The sequence below is a fragment of the Mustela nivalis genome, assembly GCF_964662115.1.
Source record: "Mustela nivalis genome assembly, chromosome: 1".
NCBI lineage: Eukaryota > Metazoa > Chordata > Mammalia > Carnivora > Mustelidae > Mustela > Mustela nivalis.
This window is the reverse complement of record NC_139020.1, coordinates 53,489,163-53,505,379: the sequence shown is the minus strand read 5'-3', so window position 1 is coordinate 53,505,379 and position 16,217 is coordinate 53,489,163. Positions and strand designations below refer to the sequence as shown.

At 36.9% G+C, this 16,217-nt stretch overlaps 1 long non-coding RNA gene across 1 annotated transcript in view; it reads left to right on the top strand.

Moving 5' to 3' along the window:
- Positions 1 to 3,027: 3,027 nt before the first annotated feature.
- Positions 3,028 to 16,217, top strand: part of LOC309847114 — a 234,207-nt gene continuing 221,017 nt past the window's right edge. The window contains exons 1-2 of the long non-coding RNA XR_014302326.1: positions 3,028 to 3,153; positions 4,531 to 4,664. This is a non-coding gene — a long non-coding RNA (uncharacterized lncRNA). The remainder of the gene's footprint in view (positions 3,154 to 4,530; positions 4,665 to 16,217) is intronic.

The window sequence follows — 16,217 nt, the reverse complement described above, 5'->3', positions numbered from 1 at the left end:
AGTAAACATGAGCTGCATCTGGCTGAGTACTAGACTGCTAGAGCTATATCCCTTTCTCTCAGACAGAACAAATACCCAGGCAACATCTCATTCTGTGCAAAGTTTATTTTTTAATAGCACATCAAAACAGTCTAGATAGAATAATCTCTGGAAGATAGGAAAAAAAGGGGAACCTGAAAGCTATTATATGGCATGTGTGTAGCTGCACAAATTCTAATCTGGTAAGAGTTCAAATGTGACAATTAATGTCACACCTCACTTCATTCAGATTACTCTAAAGCTTATCTGCCTCAGGCAATAATAATTGGGACTCAATAAAAGATGTTGGAGCAGATGGAGGTACTACAGGTTCCAATTAAACTCTTCTTTGTTAAACTTTGTATTCTTTCATGATTTATTGAACTGACTTCAGCTTTCTATCACTTATACAACTGCTGTTTGTGTTTAACACAACACTGTAACTTTGGTTACTTTTTAGGGTAGAGAAAGGCTTTGTTTAAACAGGGAATCTCGTTTTACCTTAATGAGATAGTTGTAGAATAGATGGCATTTCCTTTTGTAGCTGGAACAAAAAGAGAAGGAGAAGAAAGTCATCTGATGTTTATTGAGCATTGGGAGTGCCTGGTAGGCATTTTGAATAAATCTGCTCAGGGGCAGCACTTTGTATGGATTGCTGTGTTTAATGCTCATAACCATACTATGAGGAAGCAGTTGTTTCTTATTTGTTCACCATTTTGTTGATGAGAAAATTGAAACTGTTGGGGGGCGGGGAGCTTGAATGAGTGAGCAGATATGAAAAACAAAGATCTTTTTGCTGCTCATGAAATCATAGTGCCACAGGAAAAGTAGGAGAGATTTTTAAAATGAGAATATTGAGAATGAAATGAATAAAAACTTGTTTTATTTAAAGAAACCTAGCACATACATATGTATATATGAATCCAAAGAGTTAATCTTTAAAAAATTCTATGTGCTTCTTCTGTGTGTGAATAGCATCACTGTGTGAAGCATGTAACAAACATGCATGTAGATACCAAAAGACCAGAACTCTGTGCCTAAATGTTGGTAATTCAGTGGTAGAAAGAAAAATGGGCTCCATTTTTGCTTTCATAGAAAAAAAAATGACTACAGATATTCATGTAATTTCAGTAAATATTGACTCATTGTTCACCAAGAAAATAGGAGTTTTGTCTGCCTGACTAATCTTAGATAACAAGGCAGAAAGGATCACTCTTATGTGAAGTGTGAAAGAATTCTAAGAAGAAAATGGCGAAAAGGCTGGTTCAACCTCACCTAATAAGTTCTGCTCACTTGAAAAGGAACACAGAATGGAATACAATTCAGATCAGGGTTTTCAGTGTCTCATTTAGAAGAATAGGATCTAGGGGCAACAGGGTGGCTCAGTTGGTTAAGCATCTAACTCTTGATTTCAGCTCAGATCATAATCTCAGGGTTGTGAGATTGAGCCCTGCCTTGGGCTCTGTGCTGGTCATGGAACCTGCTGAAGATTCTCTTTCTGTAACCCTCTTTCTCTCTCTCCTCTTCCTCAAACAAACAAACAAACAAACAAACAAAAACCCAGCATCTAAAAGTGGTTAGACATCCCCAGAATGTGGAAATGGAATTTTTTTCTATGTAACCGTTCATTCCCAAGAAATTGATGTTCTTCTTGGACTTTTTAATGAGCAGTCTAGCTACCCAATAAATAACACTTGTTAACAATATATCTCTGCTTATCTCATGACCAGGAGACACTTAATTGTCTTAAAAACAGTGTATTTGATATGTCATTCTACATACAGAGAGTCAGTTGTATGTTGCAACATGAATTCTCTACATGCCATAATCTGAATTAAGCCAGAAACAACTTTATCATTGATAACCTAAATGTAATGCTGATATCTTATCTTTTGTTTCTATAATTTAAAAACAGTTGTTTATATTTTCAAGATACAGTGCAGATGTAAACTCAAAAGTAAACATATGAGAGGAGAGTTTATAATTAGTACGGAAATTAATGGACAGCCTAACAAAAGCATATCAAAAGCAAGAAGCGTAAGAATAATAAAAGAAAAATAAAATTGGATTAGTTGGCATATTTGGGCAAAATATGAAGCAATATTTAAAACTCTATGAGACTGTTGAGTTCATCTAATGAATAGGAATGTTGGAAAAGCTGGAATTTCACAAAATTGATCAAAAGATCAGAAAAATGAGCTATAAAGGAAACTTTAATTAGAAATACAACTAAGCTTAACCCCTCATTATCACATGACTCATAACACAGATTTGAATATAACACAGTCACGTGACTCCCCCAAGAAAACTTCACAGTAAAATTATCACATGCTTAGCCTGTAACATAGCAGTTCTGTCTCCTGTATTAGCACTTGAAATTGGACTTGAAAAGAGAAGCATGAGAGCAGATTAAATAGCTTTGGTAATAATTCTTTATTCGATAAACCAAACGCTTTTGGAAGAAATGTAAGAAGATGAATGATTTTGAGATGATGGCAGTAAGCTAGTCCAAAACTTAGGAAACTGGATTCTAATTCCAGTTCTTCATAGTATGCCAGATATATCATAAAACATAGGTGTGATTGTTCATTTATATGCAGAGATTACATTTGATTTATTCATCTAATATAAAACTGGTAAGAGGATAAATTAACATGCTTTCAGAAAAAGACTTTGAAAATTAAAATTACAAAATAAACTTTTTGCGTATGGAAGTCAAATGGTAGAATAGATCAAAGTAGATGAAGCAGGAGGCAATTATTTTGGTCTTGACTGTAGAAATCTAAGGAGACGGGATGACCTGTTGTCACTCAGAGAACTGAAATTTTGTTTTTCTAGGTTTTTGCAAAGTGCCGTGTGTTAATTCAGTGGCCTGAATTCTAATCTGGTATATGGGAATGTAAATATTCTAAAGGTACTTCTTAATATGCTACCTTGCCCATCTTACATCATAGTTTCTACACATGCTACCCCATGCCCCAATCTGTTTGCAGAAATCAATGGAGTAAAGGCTGGAATCCAAACAAAATTTGTTGAAGAGATGAAAACGTCAAGTGTTCTGTTAGTGCTGTTGAAAGAATCCATGAATTAGGAAAAGATTTATCTTTCTGCAGCAGTGCAACTCTCCTTTTGGAGGTAACTTACAGATTTATTTTGGGGGGATCATTAGGAAGCAAATAACTTAACATATGAAAAATAAATGTTTTAGGAATGTGAGAATTTAATATTATAAAAATATGGGAGTATAGTGGGGTACTGTAATGGTGAGTGTGTGATAGAATTTATATTCTTAAAATATTCTTATATTCTTAAAATGTGTGTGTGTGTGCATGTGCAGTATATCCACATTTAATTTCATATTCAGTTTTAGGAATATATCTACTATTTCCTATTCAGTTTTAGGAATACATCTACTATTTCCTATTCAGTTTTAGAAATATATCTACTATTTGGGAATATATCTACTATGGGGAGGGATTAAGAATGCTAGAAAGGGAAGTCAAAGAGAAAGTGAGTTAATATTCAACACCTGGTATTATAAATAGAAATTTACAAAAGACAATAATCTTGAAAGCCAGGCTTTGTTAAAACAAGAGGATTTTTCTAGGTTTATTTTTCTTTTTTTTTTTCATCTCCTCCAGAGGTGAGTGACACAAATTTGATCATAGTTTTCCATGTTCGCAGGGTCTTTATCAAGCAGGGACAAAGGTGGGGGTGAATGGCTGCTTTTAAATGTTGGTTGGTGGTGGGGAGAAGACAGTGGGAGAAAGGGCAGACAGGAGGTCGAGTGGATCAGCAATAAGGGCTGTTATGATTGGCCTACGTTTGAAAAAAGGAAGTTGATGTTGGGGATATTCACATGGGTGTGAGGGGCCTGAGTTCATCTGGGCTGGTCATGCTTTCCTGGATGAACAGGATGGAAGTCTTCAAGCCTCATTGGGGAGTCTAGTGCTCAGATACTTCCGCTGTGGCATGTGGTGGTTATGCATGTCCTGGTCATAAGGCAGCTGTTTAGAAGGTTTGCAGGGCAATCTGGGATCCTAGTAAAGTAATGAAAAGATGTTGAAATGACAGGGGTCTGAGGTCAAAACAAAGTGGCCGCCATAGGTGAGGACCTTGAAAATGGTTCTGTAGGTTCTAGTAGAGGTATCAACCTACCACTCTAAAAGCCTGGTGCAGCCAGCTATCTATTACAGTCACCAGCCTGAGGAGAAGACTGGTCCATATATTCTTTTTTCCAAGGCCTGATCTCCCTGACTGAGTTGATTTAATTAAACTTGTGAATCTACAGTCTAAGGACCTCTTGTTCCTCTGAAGCCACAGTGAACCATTCCCCACCCACCAGTGTCATAGGGATCAACGAGCCTGCTACTTCACTCAGCTTTGCACTTCCCATGACATTGCCAGCCATACTCATTAGCTCCTTATGTGAAGGTGAAATCAAAAGATAAACCACGTTCAAGAAAGACACAGCATATCTATTTTGATATTTTCCCTTTGTCTTTTCTCCAGTGTCTGTCCTCACATGGACTATCACCTGCTGCAGGGCAAAATCTAGTGAGAACAACAGACGGCTCTTCGGTGAAGGGGAACCTTGGCAGGATTTGGCAAGAGCCCAAGATTGTGAATAAATAATCATTTAAAATGTTAGTTTATTATTAAATGAAGCCTGATTTAAAAAGATCAGTAACAGGACTTCCAGCAATGGGAATGTAACATACTTGGACTAATTATGTCACTTCTTAGGTAAGAAGTTAGTTGTTAGCAGCTAACCACCTGCCATGTGTTAAAAAATAAGAGGCTTTAGGTTCTTTTCTTGAAATAGAACATTTTTGAAATGGAGATGTTGTAATTTTGCCAAGTGTTGATGAAGCCCCAAAAGGTAATTATGTCAGCTTGAGAAGTCTATGATAGTGAAAATAAGATTAAAAAAAAAAAAAAGAGTTGTGGGTTTTCAGCCATAATCAGCAGACGATTTTAATTTTGGAAGTGAATGCTATTGTGCTTGGGCATAGTTTATATCTTTTCCTCCCTACCAACTGCTCCTCTCATCTGCCTGAAAAACTTCCAGGTCTCTCTTTCCCTCTTCCCTCTATTTTCTTTTCTTTCTTTCTTTCTTTCTTTCTTTTTTTTTTTTTTTTTTTGTTTCTTTGTTGTTGTCATTTTTTGTTTTTTTTTTTTTTTTAAACTCCTCTCTGGACTCTTGTGCTTTTCACATCACTTACAACCATAAAGACTTTTAACACAGAGTTGTATAGAAATCTGTGCTCTTTCAACAGTGAGGGGAAAGCAGAGTGTCTTCTTAATGTATCCCTGTTGCTTCTTCTTTAATCACAGAGAAAGTATTTAGCAGCCCGCTCAAGTTCAGTGCAAAGAGTTTGTCCCACCGATATACTCCTACCAGTGTGTAGAGCTCTATTGTGAAAACAGGCATTGCAGCCTAAGATCAGAAAGAGCTGAAACAGTAGGAGCAATGGGGACAGTAGAGACTTGGAGCAGGTAAGGGAACAGACCAGACAAGCTTGAGGAACATAGTAGGAGAGAAGAGTCAGCATTGAGGGCTCCCCTCCTTCTTGGTCCCCAGAGGGTTCTGTGCCAGGTGGGCCTCACATCAGTAGGCCTGCTCATCAGTGTTGGATTCTAAAAATCTTTCACTTCAAAGATTAGCCTGTGCTGTAGTAGAAATGATTAAAATCAGTGATGGTAACCTTTGACATTGTAAGATGGCATGGCAAGTAGGGAGAAAAATCAGCCCTTTACAGAATAAAAAAATGAGTCTTTTCACAGAATTCATTTTTTCCCCAAATATTTTATTTATTTATTTGAGAGAGACAGAGAAGGCACAGCCAGGGGGAGGGACAGAGGGAGAGGGAGAAGCAGGCTGACAGTTCAGCAGGGAGCCTGAAGATATGGGGCTCTGTCCTAGGTCCCCAGGATCATGACCTGAGCTGAAAGCAGAGACTTAACCAACTGAACCACCCAGGTGACCCCATAGAATTAACTTTTGAAAACTAACTATTTTCTGATCATTTTGTCAGTGAAAAATGAATCATAGTTCCTCAGATGTTGACAGATTTTACACTGGCTCTGGGAGCTGTCTTATGTTAGTCCATACTGCAGGCCAACAAAACAAAGCATCTGGTGATTTGAAATGTTTGTTAAAACAAAGGAGTATAATTTTTGTAGTATAACAAAGCATGCCAGTACATAGAGGGATCAAGATATTTCTTTTGGAAACATCATTTAAAGATAATTTAGAAACTCTAGGTTTATCAAAGTAGAGTAACTGTTTTTGCCATTGTCTGGCCCATGTCAGGAAGCCAGATGTGATGTGATATAAAATCTTACTCATTTTATGTCAGTATTATCTCACAGACTCCCAATGAGGTCAAGATTAAAAGTATGAGATTGGTGGTGGGGGAATGGTGATGGGTATTAAGGAGGGCACAGATTGCATGGAGCCCTGGGTGTTACACGTGAACAATGAATCATGGAACACTGTACCAAAAACTAATGATGTACTGTATGGTGACTAACATAAAATAATAATAATAATATAAAGAAATATGAGATCATTTTTCAGCCACCTCATAAACTCTGACAGAGGTCTACTGTGAGTGACATACTCTTACAGTATACTGACAACCCCTTGTGAGAAAGGTATTATTCCATGTATGTCATGGGCTGAATTATCCCTCCTTCCCCCAAATCCTTATATTGAAGCCCAAACCCCAGAACCTCAGGATGAGACTGTATTTGGATATAGGGCTTTAATGAGGCAGTTAATTTGAAATGAGACCATTAGAGTGGGTCCTAATTCAATCTGACTGGTATCCTTCCAAGAGCAAGTTTAGATAGAGTGAGATGTCAGGAATGTGCACAGAGCAAAGGCCATATGAGGACACAGCAAGAAGGCAATCATGTGCAAGCCAAGGAGAGAGCCTCAGGAGAAACCAAACCTGTCAACTCCTTGATCTTAGACTTCCAGCCTCCAGAACTGTGAGAAAATACATTCTGTTGCTTAAGCCACTCAGTCTGTGGTATTTGTTGTGGAAGCCCAAGAAAACTAATGGAATGGGTCACAAACAGACTTTATACAGGATAACCTATTCAAGTATTATTGTCTAATTCAGTATCATAACTACAGATAATCACATATTGAGTTGCAGATGAGGCATTAGAAGGAAGCCCAAAATATTCTAGACTATTACTGGGTACATCTGAAGGTGCTTTTCATTGATCTTGTATCAATAAAAGATGCCAGAGAGAAAGAAAAGAGCATTAGGTTGCCGAAGGCGTTTATTCTAATAAACTTAGTAGGGCAGATCGTGTGACATGATTAGTCTTCAGTTGTTTACTCTGCAGCAGGAGAGAAACATGGTAGGAGCAGGCAGCACCAAGACTAGAGATAGCTTCTCAGCAGCAAGGTTTGCCTAGAAGGATGGTGGCAGGAATCTGACTCAGGATCCAAGTGGATGGAACAAATTTGTTCTCCATCTGGGCTTGAATTGCTATGCTGAGATTCAGATCAGAAAGTGGAGGCCTGTGGCCTGAGTTTTCCCACAGAAGTGCTACTCTGAGACCGGTGGCTGGGAATCGGGTGGCTCCTGGAGTGTGGGAGACCCTCTGAGTTAAAGCAGTAGTCTAGCTGTGTGTTGGCAGAAGTGACGGAGGGTCCAAGTCCGAGTGGGGAAATGGGCTAGTTTGAAAATGATTCTGTGATTGTCCAGGCCAAGGAAACCCATCCAGTCCTATCAGAAAACTGGGGTATAAGTCAGGACTTGAAACAGTTTCCCCTTGGGGACCTTGAAACAGGTCCCCAAGACCTGGAAAGGTCTTGGAAAGTTGGGGCGGAGAAAGACATAAGCTCAGTAGGCAAAAAGCATTTTGGAACTCACACCTGTTATGGGGCTGAGAGTTATTCCAGACCCTAATTCAAAATTATACAGTCGAGTTTGTTCATTTGGTTCATGCATGGAGAGGGCAGTGTGAGAAGCAATAGAGATGATAAGAAATGACATCCATGGTGAAATCACAAGAAATGTTTTGAATGGTGCTGACAATTCAAAAGATCCTGAAAGTACAAGCAAAAGAAGTAATTTTCTAGAAGGCAAGTAAAACAGTTCAGGGCTGATTACTTCAGTCTTTAATTTATTAATTTATTCTTCAAAAAGTTAGCGGTGTTCTACTACCCTGAAGGATAGACGACTCAACATCACTTGCTTCAATTTCATAAGAAAAAATGCAAACGAGCAAAAAACAGGCTAATCATCTCCTTTATATAGAAAAGAAGTATCTGAGTATGTGTCCAGATCCACACTTCCTACCCTCTGTATCCCATACCAGGAGCAACTATGGGATATAAAATTGATGGATGTTATAATGACAATTGTAAGTAACTAATAAAATGTGAAAATTGGCTATATTGTACTTAAGAAGGCAAAGAAAAACATATGCCGTTAAATGTGTTGCCTTAAGAGGCTATATTAATGTTGTAAATATTCTTGAAAATTTAGTCTATACAAATTTTAATCTTTAAGTCTGTATTATATAGTATCAACTCTCATTCATGTTTTGCAACTGTGAAATTCTATGTGGTAACTCAATTACAGCAACATTTCCAAAGAGGTACAAAAATAAATTATTTAACAGCTGTAACATACTTTCATTCATAATATATATGTGGGTATGAATATTTATACCCAGAGATTTCCATTGTATGAGTATACTGAGTGGAATGGGTTTTGTGAACATCATGATAATTATCGTTAGTGGGTGCTTACTAGTTGTCAGGCAGTGTGCTAAATGATTTTACAAATACTAACTCTTTACTCAGAAAAATTCTAGGGAGCAAATACTCTTGTTTGAATTTCATAGGGGAGGAAACTGAGAGTGAGGGGGGTTCTAAAGCTAACAAGGGGTGAAGCTGACTCATGCCTGGGAGTTGGACATGGTGAAACTGGGATTTGGAGCAAAGCCTCTTTACGCTGATGCTCTTGACCTCTGTGCTGCATTACTCACACACATTCACTTACATGTCTGTTCATGAATGAAGCCACAGTTGTAGTCAATTGATACACAAGCCAGTTGGCTTGGTATAGATGAAGGGAAGTGGCTTTATTGTCACCATTGTTGACACTGCTTAAAACATCTGTGTGTCTAATTTCAGTGCGGTTGGACAAGACTGAGGAGTTATTTTAACATAAAGCTTGCAGATGAATAACTCTTTAAATTTCACATTTTGATACTCTGGTTTCTAGCAAAAAGGACAGTAATTTTTTAAATTTTTAAATACTTTTTAATTGCATCTATTTCAACAGCAGACAGTATGATGGAAAGAAGAGTGTGTCGTCATAGTCATTGCCACTTGCTTCTATCTTACTTTGCCCATCTATAAAAGATGGGTTTGGATTAGGTACTTTTTTCAGGTCCCTTTAATTTTGCAACTATTATTCTAAGCATGTAATCCATTTCTGGTCAAATTATATTTATTATAAACATAAATATAAGTTAGAAATATAAATTCACTGAGCTGTTTTATTTACTTAGATGAATGTAAAGGTATGGGGGCATGTATGTGCCCCCCCCACAGTCATTTATTTAGTTATATAAGATAATTTCTATAGTAATCCAATATGGCATGTGATACGCTATACATTTTATAGAAAAAAGTATACTGAGACTTAAAAGTCATGTAACTTTCCAAAGATCTCAATCATAAGATATGAGCTTGGTATTTAAAACTAGGTATACCAAACTCCAAAGCCAATGCACTTCTAATGACTAATTTTCAGTTTCCATGGAAAAGTAACTTGTTTAGAACACACTGTGTAGGGGCGCCTGGGTGGCTCAGTGGGTTAAGCTTCTGCCTTTGGCTCAGGTCATGATCTCAGGGTTCTGGGATCAAGCCCCGCGTCGGGCTCTCTGCTCAGCAGTGAGCCTGCTTCCCCTCTCTCTCTGCCTGTCTCTCTGCCGACTTGTGATCCCTCTCTCTCTGTCAATAAATAAATTAAAAAAAAAAAAAAAGAACACACTGTGTATTGTTAGGTCAGGTAAGTATATAATTGTGTAACAAACTGGGACATGAGATAACAGTGACAATATGCAGCAGGTCTTAAATGGTTTCAGGAGAAGAGAGTTAGCAGGGGACATAGACCCACTCTTTTCAGACTATAATTTACACTGATTGATTCTGTTTACATTCCCACTAGACAGACTAATCACATGGCCCTGACCCAATTGCAAGGGCAATTTGGAAATGTGGTCTTCTTGTATTTTCGGAAGGAGAAAAATGAAATGGAATTTCATAAACCTATAACATGCCTACACTGTTCCACCACTAATCATGATGCAGATAACTTGCTATATTGTCTTTTATTATTATGCTCATAGATAAAAAAAAAAGGATAACACAGAGCTTTATTATGTCTTCTGGAGACTAGTATTTTTTATTTGGAAATTTCCAGAAAACTGGAGCATAGTAGGACAGCAGAGCCTTCCTCTTATACCGGAGTTCCACACTTTAATATGTTCCTTTGTTCACCATTTCACCTCTAGTATCTCTTGTATCTCGCAAAATTCAGGCTTCTGTATTTGTTGGATGGATATTGGAATGTGGCTGTAGTGACAATGGGTAATTATTGGGTGAGGTTGCTAACATTTTGTACTTACTTGAAGAGCCTTTTAATGAATGTAAATATTTAGAAAGACACTATGGAAATTTTGAAACATTTTAGCAGTAAAAGTTTCATTTCATGGTAAACTACCTTTTCTCAATCTCAATTTATATTAAAAAAGAAAGACGGTCTTCCTAAGTTATTTCTGACCAAAGGCCTGACCTTTTCACTGAAACAGAATTCACAAATGTAGACAAACTCAGGCAATGATGCCCAGAGCCCTTTAGAAGGGAAGGCTTTAGCAGGAGCACTTCTAGTCTTTGTATATCCTTGACTCAAGTGCCCTTTGCTGCTTGCCCAGGAGGTTGGAGAGGCCACACTGGCATTTTAGTGATGCAGCATGACCTAGACCTCTGGTTCTCAACCTTTCCAAGTATAAGATTCCCTTTTAAATGTCAAACTTACAGAATCCCAAAAGACACTTTTTTTTTTTTTTGAATTAGTTGCTAAGGAACTACAAAACAAGGAGGAAACTACAAAACAATGAACTGCAAAATAATGAGGAACTAACAGAACAATGATAACTTCATTGACACAATAATTATAAATGCATTTGTGTTTTATTAATTATAACTACATATATCTAAAAAATAGTCAAATAAATGCAAGCAGAATCTAGTCAGTCAACTATACTTAGTGCACTATAGACTTGATGATGCTTTACAGTAACTCTGAGGACCACAGGTTGGGAAGCACTGGATTTAGTTGAATCATGGGTTCCCATGTTGCCAAATGTGGTGCTGGGCTTCATGATAGCACTGTCTGTTGTATATAAATATATTTGACAAATACAGGTGCTTTGAATAATTTTGATTATTTAAAAGGGAACACCTGATTATGAATATTTCACATTTTAGTACCAAGTAGGGTAGGTTGAGTATGTATGTGTATTTTTGTGTTAGAATACTTATCCATTCATTTGCTGTTTTCAGCATTAGAAAGTGGTGACAGTTAATAATAAAAGCTAACATTTATATGGTGGATAGTTATCTATTATATGTATTTTGTTATTGTGATTTTAAATATATTAATCTCATTATTGATTCTGAGACAGAGAATTTAAGCAGTGTGCCCAAGGCTATAATTCTAGTGTTTAGCCTTCAATTCTATGCTCTTAATCATTATGCTGCATTACTTCTCAAAACAGTTGTTTTCCTCTGTCTCATGACTTTACATCCATTGGGTAAAAAAGAAAATAAACAGGTAAAAAATAAATAAACTCTATAAATTAATGTGTGGACAAGTTCTGTGATAGAGTGAGTGCTTGGCACCTGAATTCTACACTAGTGTTTGGGGAAAGCCTCATAGAAGAGATGACACTGGAGTATTTAAATAAGGATATGTTCAACTTCTCCCTTCTCAACAAGACTGTCATCACCCAAGCCTCTCTATAGGGTACCAGATGCAGACACAGTGCTCATGAAGTCATAACTTACAGCATTTATAGAATTATTAAGATTGTTAGCACAGATAGATCTTTCTAACATCGTTTCATTACATATCTGTCACTTTGTATACATAGGTAATCTCTGGGCTGGACAATGCTGTCAGAGAGGTCCTATATTAAAAATTCTAGGGAATTATTTTTAGTTTGTGATTTTATTGCAAAGTTACATTAGACGGGATCGTTTGTCATTCTTTTGTTTCCATGCACCACATCTTGCAAGAACCCTGAGCATAGTTATGCCAAGAAGTTGAATTGAAAGAAAATAATATCTACCAAATTTAAGTTAGCAGCATATCAAGGTGACTCACCATCTCAGCCATGCTTCCAAACTCCTTATATTTTGAATTGCTTTCACTTTGTTCCGGTAATTGGAGGTTTGACAGTAAGGTCATGAATATAAGGAGCATTTCAGAGGTGGATTCCATCTCATCTGCACTGTTGCTTTGGTTCTTGTATCCTTGTTGTTTTGACCCAAGAGGTCTGCTTTCCACATTTGTATGACCTGCTGGTAGATTGTTAATCTAGGTGCACTTGGAGCTTTATGCTATTTGCTCACATTTGTTCTGAAACACACAGGTTATACATACACACCCTTCTAACTTTTGTGGAAAGGGTGAAACCTCTGTTCTTTTCACTAAGTAACTGTTCCCATTATTCATCTCCTCACATACAAATCTCTGTATCTCTGCTTTCATATATATATTTTAAAAGACTTAGACTCTATTCTCTTTAGAGTACTCTTTCTAGTTTATCTCTTCAGCTTTCCTGATTCCTCTTAAATTTCCTGTGTGAGTCAATATCTATATGGAGAGACCTCACATGATTAAGCTGTCAGCCTGCTTAGGTTCATAATTTCAGGAATTTTTCATTTATTTCCTTGGAATATGTTGTGGGTATTGGTTCAATGCATTTCTCCAAGTTCTGAAATAGAATTCAGAGAGAATTAGTACAATCTCATTACCTTCATGAATTTTTCTCCTAATAGCTTAACAATCAATATTCAATATTCACCTATTTCTCCTTTTCTATATTGATTTTTTCCCCTCAGGAAGTATTTATTGCATACCTGTTCTATGACTAGTGCTTTGCTAACTGCTGTGAATCTAGTTTTGAAAAGTTCACAGTCCTTTGTCCTCAAGATAATTTTTACAAAATAAGAGAATTAATGTAAAATATTGTGTGTGTGCATATGCAACATGTACATGTAATAAATAATAAAAAATAGTGATTTTTATTGAATGTATATGATATGTCAGATCCCCTTCCAAGTTTTTTCTTCTACTTATAATATGAATTTAAGTTTCCTCCATGTCTTTTCATGGCTTTGTATTTCATTTATTTTTAACAATGAATAATATTTTATTCTCCAGATGTGCAACCATTTCTTCATTTTATCTAGTGAAGAACATCTTGGCTGCTTTTAAGTTTCAGCATTTATAAATAAAGGTACTAGACACATCTGGGTGCAGCTTTTTGTGTGGACATAATTTTCAACAACCTCATGTATTTGTGAAGGAGTGTAGTTGCTGGTTCATAAGAGAGAAGGATATTTCATTTTCTAAGAAACAAGTCCAGCTATCTTCCAAAGTGGCAATATCATTTTGCACTCCCATCAACAATGAATGAGAGTTTCTGTTGCTCCACACCCTCACTTGTATTCAGTATTGAAAATCTTCCATATTATGGCCATTCTAATATGTGTGTGGTGGTGTCATTTTTTTTTTAAATTTTCACTTCCTTGATGATATATGGAGAATGAGTGGAGAATCATTTCATCTTTCTTTTTTTTTTTTGCCATTTTTATATTTTCTGTATATACCACCTCTTTTGGTAAGGTGTCTCTTAAGGTCTTTGGCCCATTTTTATCAGGTTGTTTGTTTTCTTCCTGTTGAATTTTAAGCATTCCCTGTATACTTTAGATGGCAATCTTTTATCAAATGTCTTTTTAAAAATATTTTATTTATTTATTTGAGAGAGAGGGAGAGAGAACGAGTTTGTGGGGGGAGGGGCAGAAGGCGAGGGAGCATGATAAGCAAACTGCCTGCTGAGTGGGGAGCCTGAGATCAGGGTCCCAGGATCCTGAGATCATGACCTGAGCTGAAGCCAGATGCTTAGCCAACTTAGCAACCTAGCACCCCTATCATATTTGTCTTTTGCAAATATTTTCTTTCAGTCTGTGGCTTGTCTTCTCATTCTCTTACATTGTCTCTTTAGAGCATATACATATATATGTATATATAATTAATATAAAATATATATCAAATATATATATATCAACTATGCAGTTAACTATAACTATATAGTTTTAATAAAGTCTAAACTTATCAATTATTTCTTATATGAATTGTGCCTTTAGTGTTCCACCTAAAATGTCAACACCAGACCCTTGGTCATTTAGATTTTTTTCCTATGCTCTATTATAGGAGTTTTATAGTTTCACATTTTGTAGTTGGGTCTATAATGTGTTTTGAGCTAGTCTTTGTGAAGACTGTAGGGTCTGGTGTCCAGATTCAATATATTTTTTAAGATTTTATTTATTTATTTCACAGAGAAAGATCACAAGTAGGCGGAGAGGCAGGCAGAGAGAGAGAGAGGGAAGCAGGCTCCCCGCTGAGCAGAGATCCCGACACGGGACTTGATCCCAGGACCCTGAGATCATGACCCGAGCCGAAGGCAGTGGCTTAACCCACTGAGCAGCCCAGGTGCCCCCAGATTCAATTTTTTTGTATGTGGATATCCAGTTATTCCAACAGCATTTGATGAAAAAAACTATGTTTGCTACAATTCTTTTTCCGTGCTCCTTTGTCAAAAATCAGTTGACTATATTTATATGAGTCTATTTTTTATTCCAAACTCTTAACCTATATTAATGTTTAATTTCTGTAATAGACCAATAAGCTAGGTAATTTATTATGCCAACATTTTATTTTAATTTTTTAAAAGTATTTTATTTTTTATTTGACAGAGAGAGAGAGAGTAAGAGGGAGTACAAGTAGGCAAAGTGGCAGGCAGAGCAGAGGGAGAAGCAGGCTTCCCCTCTGAGCAGGAAGCCCGATGCAGAACTTAATCCCAGGACCTTGGGATGATGACCAGAGCCAAAGGCAGACGGTTGACTGACTGAGTTACCCAGGATCCCCATGTTATGCCACCATTTTAGATGAGAAAACTGTAGCATAGGAACTTCAGAAGTTTCCCCCAGGTAACATGACTGGTAAATAGAGTTATTGGGAGTCCAATCCAGACACACTCTAGAGCTTACACTCTTCCAGTATGTTATACACACTTAAAGTGCCCAGTGAAATCTTTAGTTTCTTAGTGCTCTACTTAACCCCTGGTTTCAGATTAAACTTTTAAGACGAAACCTATGGTTTATCATTTTCCTACTTCAGTCCTTTTGGTGGTTTGTTTGTCCTTATGGATTCTCATGTGACATTTGATACTCCCCATTAATTAGATGCTATCATAAACATCTTACTGATGAAGCTACTTCAATTATATTGTTAGCCTCTATCTGCCACATGCTTGTCCCCATTTTGTACCATTTTCCAGTCTATCTTCCCCATGAAATATCTTGCTTCTCCTCCAGTCAGTCAAACACCTATTCTTCCTTCAGTGGCAGTTGGAGGCCAGATTCTTCCATTCCTTGCTAAATTCCCATAGAGAGTATAGTCTGAAAACATTACAGTGTGTCCTAAAACACTAGACTATAATTATTTTTTTACTTACTTCTAGTTGTCTTTTAAAAACCAACCATATATGATTCTTCAGTGGTGGAGATAACATATTTTGCTCCTTTTTGAAAACCTCCACAGTGGTGGCTAGGACGTATTTGATGATGACTAACTCCTTCTTGATGGACATCTTTTGGGAGGGTAAGAGATGATAATTCGATTTCAAGTATTTCTTCTATATAGAAAGGATGTTTCCAGAAAAGAGTGAAAGATACAGGTTAATTCTGTCTCTTCATGTGCATGAGAATTTGTAGCTCATGTGATACCAAATGATATAACCCCAGAATTTAAAAATTCTATGCATTTTGATTGAACATAGTATAAATGAAAGAGCTCCTCTGACTT